The sequence below is a fragment of the Setaria italica genome, chromosome II (assembly GCF_000263155.2).
Source record: "Setaria italica strain Yugu1 chromosome II, Setaria_italica_v2.0, whole genome shotgun sequence".
NCBI classification, from domain to species: Eukaryota; Viridiplantae; Streptophyta; class Magnoliopsida; order Poales; family Poaceae; genus Setaria; species Setaria italica.
Genome location: NC_028451.1, coordinates 20,819,393 through 20,829,087, shown reverse-complemented (window position 1 = coordinate 20,829,087; position 9,695 = coordinate 20,819,393).

Here is a 9,695-nt window from a genome sequence, read left to right as displayed (position 1 = left end):
AAGCCTAAGATTTCAAAAGAAATATTTGAGGCTCCTATTCACCCCCCTCTCGTCGCCTTTTCAGTCCTTCAGAAGACCCGGCGTTGCCGCACGAGGAGATGGCGCCGCACGGGGAGATGGCGCCGCCGCATGGGGAAGTCCAGGTGCCGCCGCTGCCACCGCCGCTCGGAAGTCCAGGCGCTGTGCCGCCACATGGGAAAATGTCGCGCATGGAAAAAAAGGCTCGAGTGCCAATCGCGGACGCACGCGGACGGATTGGGGAAGGATGTGCGCCGCACATATTTGCGGTGAAAATAGCTGCGGATGCGGGTACACGCAAATTTGCGGGAGGTTTAGGGGACCTATTGGAGCAACTTTTTTTCTATTCTCCCCTAATTAAGGTTTTAGGGATAATTTAAGGGAGCTCTTAGAACATGAGTTCCTGTCGGGCAGGTCCAGCACGACAGAGAAAGATAGAGGGAGCGGGTGGGGGCGTGAGCGTGGGCTCGGGCAGCATGCAGCCTGTTGGGCTGGTGCTTGGGCACGCGGCGTGCTGCGGTTGCTGGCGGGCCAGGCCAGCTAGCTAGGCCGGGCGGTAGCGGGGTTAGGCACGCGGGCGTGGGCTAGGCCGAGACGGGCCAGGCCGAAGAGGTTAGCAGGCCAGCGGGTTAGGTAGGTTAGTTACGTTTGTTTATTTTTATTGGAGGTATGCCCTAGAGGGAATCATAGAGATGATGATATTCCATTTGTATCCATGATTTGTATATTGTGTTCATTGAATATCCATTAAAGGCTACTTGAATTGATTTGCAATTATGTGAATTAAATGTGAAACTCTTTACTTGTATGGTTATTCTAAAGTTGTCCCTAGTCGGAGTTCATGTGAGGACACACATGAATATTAGACTAGCACATGTATTAGTTGACGACTATGTTTCACAAGTCATGGACATGGAGATGTTGAACTAATAATGTGGACACATGTGGAGACATGTGCTAGGACTGACCCAACACGAGAAGTAGTTCTCTCTTTAAAACAACATATACGCTTTGTCCTTAGACCTGAGATTGTCGCATGTATTCTAGATGTGGATCGACCTACTTAGGGGCTATCAAACGCTACGCCGTAACAGGGTAGTTATAAAGGTAGCTTTCGGGTTTGTCAAGAAGCATGTTATGAGACATGGTCAATCAAGATGGGATTTGCCCCTCTCTGATTGAGAGTGATATCTCTGGGCCCCTCGAGTGATCGGATCCGAAAATGCATGGCCATGCTACGTACGGTTAAGAGTTAACCTACAAAGGGATTCCGGATCACAGGATCGAGAAAGAGCGGTCGGCTTTAAGCTAGACCAAATATCGTGAGGCAAAGGGAATAGCATGTATATTATGTTGTGATGGTTCATCTGATATGATCTTCGTGTGCGTATAGGAGTTGGCACGTCTTGCTAGAGGCCGCTACCGACTATTGGGCCGAGTAGGAGTACTCGGGCCATGTCTATACGTATCCGAACCACACACTTAAGGGGCTGGAAGCCCAATTCGGATCTGATCCGAGTTGGATTAGGTTTAGAAGTACTAATGGGCCTCGGATCCAGAGGCCCGTCAGGAACCTCTATAAATAGAGGGGTGGGGGCGCCCTAGGGTTTACACATTTTTGGCGAAACACACCTGCCGCGCCTCCCACGCCCTCGCCTGTTGCAACTCGTGGATCTAGCAGTCCGGCTTGCGATGCTTCCTCCCTGCACGTGTGGATACCTTGGAGGTGTTGCGCCTGCAGCACTTGGACGAGCCGCCAACGAGCCACGACGAGCCGACGACGAGCCGCGGCACCGGGGGCGATCTTGCTGCACGTGGAGGAGCTGCTGGACGTTGACGTGATCGACTACGTACGACTACGTTGATCGACTACGTACGACTACGTGATCGTCTTCACTGCATCGACGCATATCTACATCTTCCGCACCAGTAGTGCGTCGAGTGGTAATCCCGTGATCCTTATACGGCAGTTATTCCTGGTTTTACGCGGTAGAAATTTTGATTTGCGCTAGCGTAGCCTACCTCGTATTCCAACAGTGGTATCAGAGCCGTAGCTGCTTAGTTTTGGATTCGGGATGTGTGCATATGGAGATATGCGAGTTTTCCGTTTGATCTATGTCCTGGTTTCGTGCCCTTGCTGCAATGGTAGTGTAACGACATACTCCTACCGGTCGGTTTCCGCCATCGGAGTTAAGTGATACACGTAAATCCAGTTGCAGTGAGCGAAGATCAATATGATTGGTCGAATCGAAATCCAGGATCATACGCCAGGCGCATTAGATGTGCAATAGTAGATGAGATCTACTGCCGGGGTCGGGATTTTTGCCGTTTGCGTATGCTTCGGTAAATCAGCCGTAACTTTTCGGTACGATCTCGGATCGGGGCGAATTTTATATGAAAATTGATCTACAGAAAAAGTTACACAAGAAATTCAACGCTTTGCCATTTTCGGCGAAATTAGATTTCCCAAATTCGGCTTGGAAGATGGAGTTTCCGGCATCCGAAGTTTGGAACGTTAGGACGCCTAACTCTATTTTGCAGGATGTATGTATGTATCTTGTGATCAGTATGGCCCCCTTGTGTATGTGATGCATGTGTGTAACTCATTCGTGACCTGCGTGTCGCGCATATGGCAACACGGCAGGAGCTATATGTGTTGTCACTTTATTGTATTTAATGGTCTGCGTACCAATCTGTGATGATCCAAGCAACTATGTAATCTTCATTACTAGATTATTTACTAGCTATTAGGCGTAATAGCATGTTCTAGTTCTTGGAGGACTCAGCACCAGGAGGATGGCGCATATGGAACATGGAGATGGAGATCACCATGGTGAATAGGTTCTATGGAGATGGAGATCACCATATGAAAACGGGCCATACTGTGTCACAACTATGTGAATGCTATTCTGTTTATGTTTTACTTTCTGCATGCTATGATGTTAGAAGTAGAACGATCCCTCAAAAAGTTTAAGTTAGTATGCCCTCCCAACTAAAACTTGCACCGTCCCATGTCTTGTACAATTAGTGGTGGGCCTATGAAATTAGGGTGCCACTAGTTTTCCTTGACTAGACGGGTTTGTGTCGGACACTTACACGCATAAGGGTTGGTTTGCTTAACAAGGTTATCTTAATGGTTAAGGACCTTGGGGCATAAAGGTTGGGCACCGAGACATAGAGATGTCACCCAACAACAGGAGTCATATGTGATATGATTAGCAAAAGTTGCTTACCGATCTACCTTGTTTGCTAGCGGTGATGCTAAAGCTCACTAGTGGACTTGTTAGTTGTGGATCCTGAATCACTAAGTTTCAATAGAGGGATATTGATTTTAGTGGGAGTAGATTCTGTTAAAAAAGTTTAATGTGATTTGCTCTATCATGGATACGTTTGTCTTAGTGTATTTTGCATTACTTTGTTGTAGATTAAATGGCACCTAGCAGCACTACACCGTTTGCTTTGCGTTCGGTCCTTGAGAAGGACAAGTTGAATGGAACAAATTACTCGGATTGGATCCGTAACCTGAGAATTGTTCTCAGGGCTGAGAAAAAGGAAGATGTTCTAGACAACCCACTACCAGAAGAACCTGCTGATGATGCACCCGCTGCTGCTAAGAATGCTTACAAGAAAGCATGTAATGCTAACCTGGAAGTAAGCTGCCTTATGCTTGCTTGCATGGAACCCGAGCTGCAAAAGCAGTTCGAAACAAACCATGAGGCGCACGATATGATCGTGGCGCTTAGAGACATGTTCCAAACACAGGCCAGGACTGAAAGGTTCAATGTGTCTAAGGCCTTTGTTGAGAGCAAGCTAGCAGAAGGCGCAGCAGTAGGACCACACGTAATCAAGATGGTTGGTTACACTCAACGGTTGGAGAAGCTAGGCTTCCCACTGGGCCAAGAGTTGGCCACTGATTTCATTCTTTCGTCTCTTCCGCCTAGCTATGGGAACTTCATCTCGAACTACCATATGCATGGGACGGAGAAGGGTCTGAATGAGCTGTGTGGCATGCTTAAAACAGCAGAGGCTGACATCAAGAAAAGCGCTAGTACCAGCCATGTGATGGCCATACAGAACAAGCCTAGCTTTAAGAAGAAGGGCAATTCTTGGAAGAAGAAGGGCAAGGCTGGAACGTCCAAGCCAAACCCACCGCCCAAGGTTAAAGCTGGACCTGGACCTGCTCCAGACAAAGAGTGCTTTTACTGTCATGAACTTGGTCACTGGAAGAGAAACTGCAAGCAGTACCTAGCTTCCTTGAAGAATGGCAGAAGTAAGAGTACTTCTACCTCAGGTACGCTTGTTGTTAATGCTATAGACAACATATTTCTCGCTGATACAATTATTAATTCTTGGATATTTGATACCGGATCGGTTGCTCATATTTGCAATTCGATGCAGGGAATGATAATAAGTAGAAGCGTGGAAAGAGGAGAAGTTGATTTCCGCGTGGGCAATAATGCAAGAGTTGCTGCGTTGACCGTCGGGACGATGCAACTCCACCTCCCGTCAGGATTTATTATGGAGTTGAATAATTGTTATTTCGTTCCTAGTTTAAGTCAAAACATTTTGTCTCCTTCATGCTTGATGAAGGATGGTTATTCATTTGCGAGTGAAAACAATGGTTGTGTGATCTCTAAGAATAACATGTTTATGGCTTTTGCACCCATTGTGAATAGATTATTTGTTTTAAATCTTGATGGTTCACCTGTATGTAATGTAAGTGCTAAAAGGCCTCGGCCTAATGATTTGAGTCCTACCTACTTGTGGCATTGTCGTTTGGGTCATATAAGTGAAAAGCGCATGAAGAAGCTCCATTCTGATGGACTTCTAACTTCGTTTGATTTTGAATCATACGAGACATGTGAGGCTTGCTTGCTAGGCAAGATGACCAAGACGCCTTTCACAGGATTTCCTGAGAGAGCAGTAGACTTGTTGGAACTCGTACATAGTGATGTATGCGGACCAATGAGCACAACGGCTAGAGGAGGATTCCAATACTTCATAACTTTCACTGATGATTTTAGTAGATATGGCTATGTCTACTTGATGAGGCACAAGTCTGAAACCTTTGAAAAGTTCAAGGAATTTCAGAATGAAGTTGAAAATCAGCGTGGCAAGAAAATTAAGGCCTTACGATCTGATCGTGGAGGCGAGTATTTGAGCCACGAGTTTAGCAATCATCTAAAGAGTTGCGGAATTGTTCCACAACTTACGCCACCTGGAACACCTCAGAGAAACGGTGTGTCCGAGTGACGTAATCGAACTTTGTTAGACATGGTTCGATCAATGATGAGCCAGTCGGACCTACCGTTGTCATTTTGGGGATACGCTCTAGAAACAGCAGCTTTCACACTTAATAGGGTACCATCTAAATCCGTAGTTAAGACACCATATTAGATATGGACTGGAAAGGTTCCTAGTTTGTCTTTTCTAAAGATTTGGGGATGTGAAGTGTTTGTCAAGCGACTTCAGTCGGACAAGATCACACCCAAGTCGGATAAGTGCATTTTCGTGGGATATCCAAAGGAAACTTTGGGATATTATTTCTACAACCGATCAGAAGGCAAAGTGTTTGTCGCTCGAAACGGGGTTTTCCTAGAGAAAGAGTTTCTCAAAGGAGAAAAGAGTGGAAAGACAGTGCATCTTGAAGAAGTTCAAGATGAGCCGATCGGGCAAGAATCAATGAGTGATGCTAACGTAGCAGAACAAGTTGAGATACCCATGGCAAGAGAAGCACCACCACAACCACGAAGGTCGGCAAGGCTCCGCGAAATGCGGGAAATATTATTGTTGGACAATGATGAGCCTGCGACATATGCAGAAGCAATGATGGACCCAGACTCCGAAAAATGGCAGAATGCCATGCAATCCGAAATAGAGTCCATGGGAGACAATCAAGTTTGGAACTTGGTTGACCCGTCTGATGGTGTTAAAGCCATAGAGTGCAAGTGGATCTATAAGAAGAAAAAGGACATGGATGGAAATGTTCACATCTATAAAGCACGACTTGTCGCAAAAGGTTTTCGACAATTTCAAGGAGTTGACTACGACGAGACCTTCTCGCCCGTAGTGATGCTTAAGTCCATTCGGATTATTCTAGTTATAGCTGCATATTTCGATTATGAGATATGGCAGATGGATGTCAAGACAGCTTTCCTGAATGGAAACCTAGCTGAGGACGTGTATATGATACAGCCCGAGGGTTTTGTCGATCCGAAAATGCTGGAAAGGTATGCAAGCTTCAGAGATCCATTTATGGATTGAAGCAAGCATCTAGGAGTTGGAACATTCATTTTGATGAAGTGGTCAAAGGGTTTGACTTCACCAAGAACGAAGAAGAGTCTTGTGTTTACAAGAAGGTTAGTGGGAGCTCTGTAGTATTTCTAATCTTATATGTGGATGACATATTACTGATTGGAAATAACATTCCTATGCTTGAGTCCGTAAAGACTTCACTGAAAAATAGTTTTTTAATGAAGGACTTGGGGGAAGCGGCATATATTCTGGGCATTAAGATCTATAGAGATAGATCGAGAAGGCTTATAGGTTTAAGCCAAGATACTTACATTGACAAAGTGTTGAAGCGGTTCAGCATGGAAGAGGCAAAGAAAGGGTTCTTGCCTATGTCACATGGCATACATCTCAGCAAGACTCAGTGTCCTTCGACCGCTGATGAGCGGGATCGCATGAGTAGAGTGCCATATGCCTCGGCTATTGGATCTATCATGTACGCAATGATAAGTACTCGCCCAGATGTTTCATATGCGCTAAGTATGACAAGCAGACACCAATCTGATCCAGGTGAGAGTCACTGGACAGCGGTGAAAAACATTCTTAAGTACTTGAGAAGGACTAAAGATCTGTTCCTCGTTTATGGAGGTGAGGAGGAGCTCGTTGTAATAGGTTACACCGATGCTAGTTTCCAAACCGACAGAGATGATTCAAAGTCACAATCAGGATTTGTGTTCACGCTAAATGGTGGTGCTGTTAGTTGGAAGAGTTCCAAGCAGGAGACGGTAGCCGATTCTACAACAGAAGCCGAGTACATCGCGGCTTCGGAAGCCGCGAAGGAAGGTGTTTGGATAAGGAAATTTCCTCATTGAGCTTGGTGTGTTCCCGAATGCGTCCAGCCCATTGAATCTCTACTGTGATAACAATGGGGCAATTGCGCAAGCTAAGGAGCCAAGGAACCACCAGAAGAACAAACACGTAATGCGGCGATTTCATCTCATTCGAGACTTCGTTAACCGGGGTGAGATCAAGATATGCAAAATACACACGGATCTAAACATTTCTGATCTGTTGACAAAACCACTCCCGCAGGCTAAGCATGATGCGCATGTAAGAGCTATGGGTATTAAGTACCTTCTAGATTGACTCCAGTGCAAGTGGGAGACTGTTGGAGGTATGCCCTAGAGGCAATCATAGAGATGATGATATTCCATTTGTATCCATGATTTGTATATTGTGTTCATTGAATATCCATTAAAGGCTACTTGAATTGATTCGCAATTATGTGAATTGTATGTGAAACTCTTTACTTGTATGGTTATTCTAAAGTTGTCCCTAGTCGGAGTTCATGTGAGGACACACATGAATATTAGACTAGCACATGTATTAGTTGACGACTATGTTTCACAAGTCATGGACATGGAGATGTTGAACTAATAATGTGGACACATGTGGAGACATGTGCTAGGACTGACCCAACACGAGAAGTAGTTCTCTCTTTAAAACAACATATACGCTTTGTCCTTAGACCTGAGATTGTCGCATGTATTCTAGATGTGGATCGACCTACTTAGGGGCTATCAAACGCTACGCCGTAACAGGGTAGTTATAAAGGTAGCTTTCGGGTTTGTCAAGAAGCATGTTATGAGACATGGTCAATCAAGATGGGATTTGCCCCTCTCTGATTGAGAGTGATATCTCTGGGCCCCTCGAGTGATCGGATCCGAAAATGCATGGCCATGCTACGTACGGTTAAGAGTTAACCTACAAAGGGATTCCGGATCACAGGATCGAGAAAGAGCGGTCGGCTTTAAGCTAGACCAAATATCGTGAGGCAAAGGGAATAGCATGTATATTATGTTGTGATGGTTCGTATGATATGATCTTCGTGTGCGTATAGGAGTTGGCACGTCTTGCTAGAGGCCGCTACCGACTATTGGGCCGAGTAGGAGTACTCGGGCCATGTCTATACGTATCCGAACCCATATGGTCACACACTTAAGGGGCTGGAAGCCCAATTTGGATCTGATCCGAGTTGGATTAGGTTTAGAAGTACTAATAGGCCTCGGATCCAGAGGCCCGTCAGGAACCTCTATAAATAGAGGGGTGGGGGCGCCCTAGGGTTTACACCTTTTTGGCGAAACACACCTGCCGCGCCTCCCACGCCCTCGACTGTTGCAACTCGCGGATCTAGCAGTCCGGCTTGCGACGCTTCCTCCCTGCACGTGTGGATACCTTGGAGGTGTTGCGCCTGCAGCACTTGGACGAGCCGCCGACGAGCCACGACGAGCCGACGACGATCCGCGGCACCGGGGGCGATCTTGCTGCACGTGGAGAGGCTGCTGGACGTTGACGTGATCGACTACGTACGACTACGTTGATCGACTACGTATGACTACGTGATCGTCTTCACTGCATCGACGCATATCTACATCTTCTGCACCAGTAGTGCGTCGAGTGGTAATCCCGTGATCCTTATACGGCAGTTATTCCTGGTTTTACGCGGTAGAAATTTTGATTTGCGCTAGCGTAGCCTACCTCGTATTCCAACAATTTTTAGATATATGTTTATATTTAGATTAGTTTGAATTTTTGAATTAGATTCAAAATTCAAAATAAACACTCAAACATGAGATCCAAATAAAATCCAATACAAGCTTTTAAAACGGAAATTTACGGATGAGAAGGGAATTGACTAACATTTTCAAATGAGCACACAATACAAACAAAAAATTTTAAATTTTTAGCAAATATCACACAAATATATTACAGTCTCCCCCCATGGGAATCTCGTCCTTGAGATTTAAGCTTTGACCTCCTTCTCAAACAGGTGCGGAAACTCTTTCTTCAGATCGGACTCTTTCTCCCATACTAGGGCATTCAACAGCAATATGACCACAACCTTGGCACTTGTGACACACAATTCTTCGGCTATGTGAAGATGATGCAGCGGTCGATGCAACTGAGGGGGCTGCTATACTTGTAGTAGGACACTGATTTTCTTATTGAATCGTAGGTGAAGAAGCACTAGAAATAGTTATCTTTGCAACACCAATGGATGGAGAAGGCCTAGCTGCAACGCCTTGAGATCGACCACCACTAACAGAGGTACCGGGCTGCTGCCGGTACCATGGAGTTGCGATAGATCAACTCCCATAGGAATTACCACGTCCTTCTTGCTGAATCTTCCTCTCGGTGTGCGTATCTTGATCACCAAGATCTTGCAAATTATGATATAGAAACATCTCAACAAAACCTGAAATTTCATAATTCAGACCATGCAAAAATCTTTCCATTTTGGACTTCTCATCTTCTCCAATTCCAGAGTTGATCAAGAGCAATCATCTCCTTGTAATAATCATCAACCGACTTGGAATCTTGTCTCAATGTTTGTAACCTGTTGTGGAGCTGGCGGCTAGAAGAGTCTGAAATGAGCAAGTCATAGG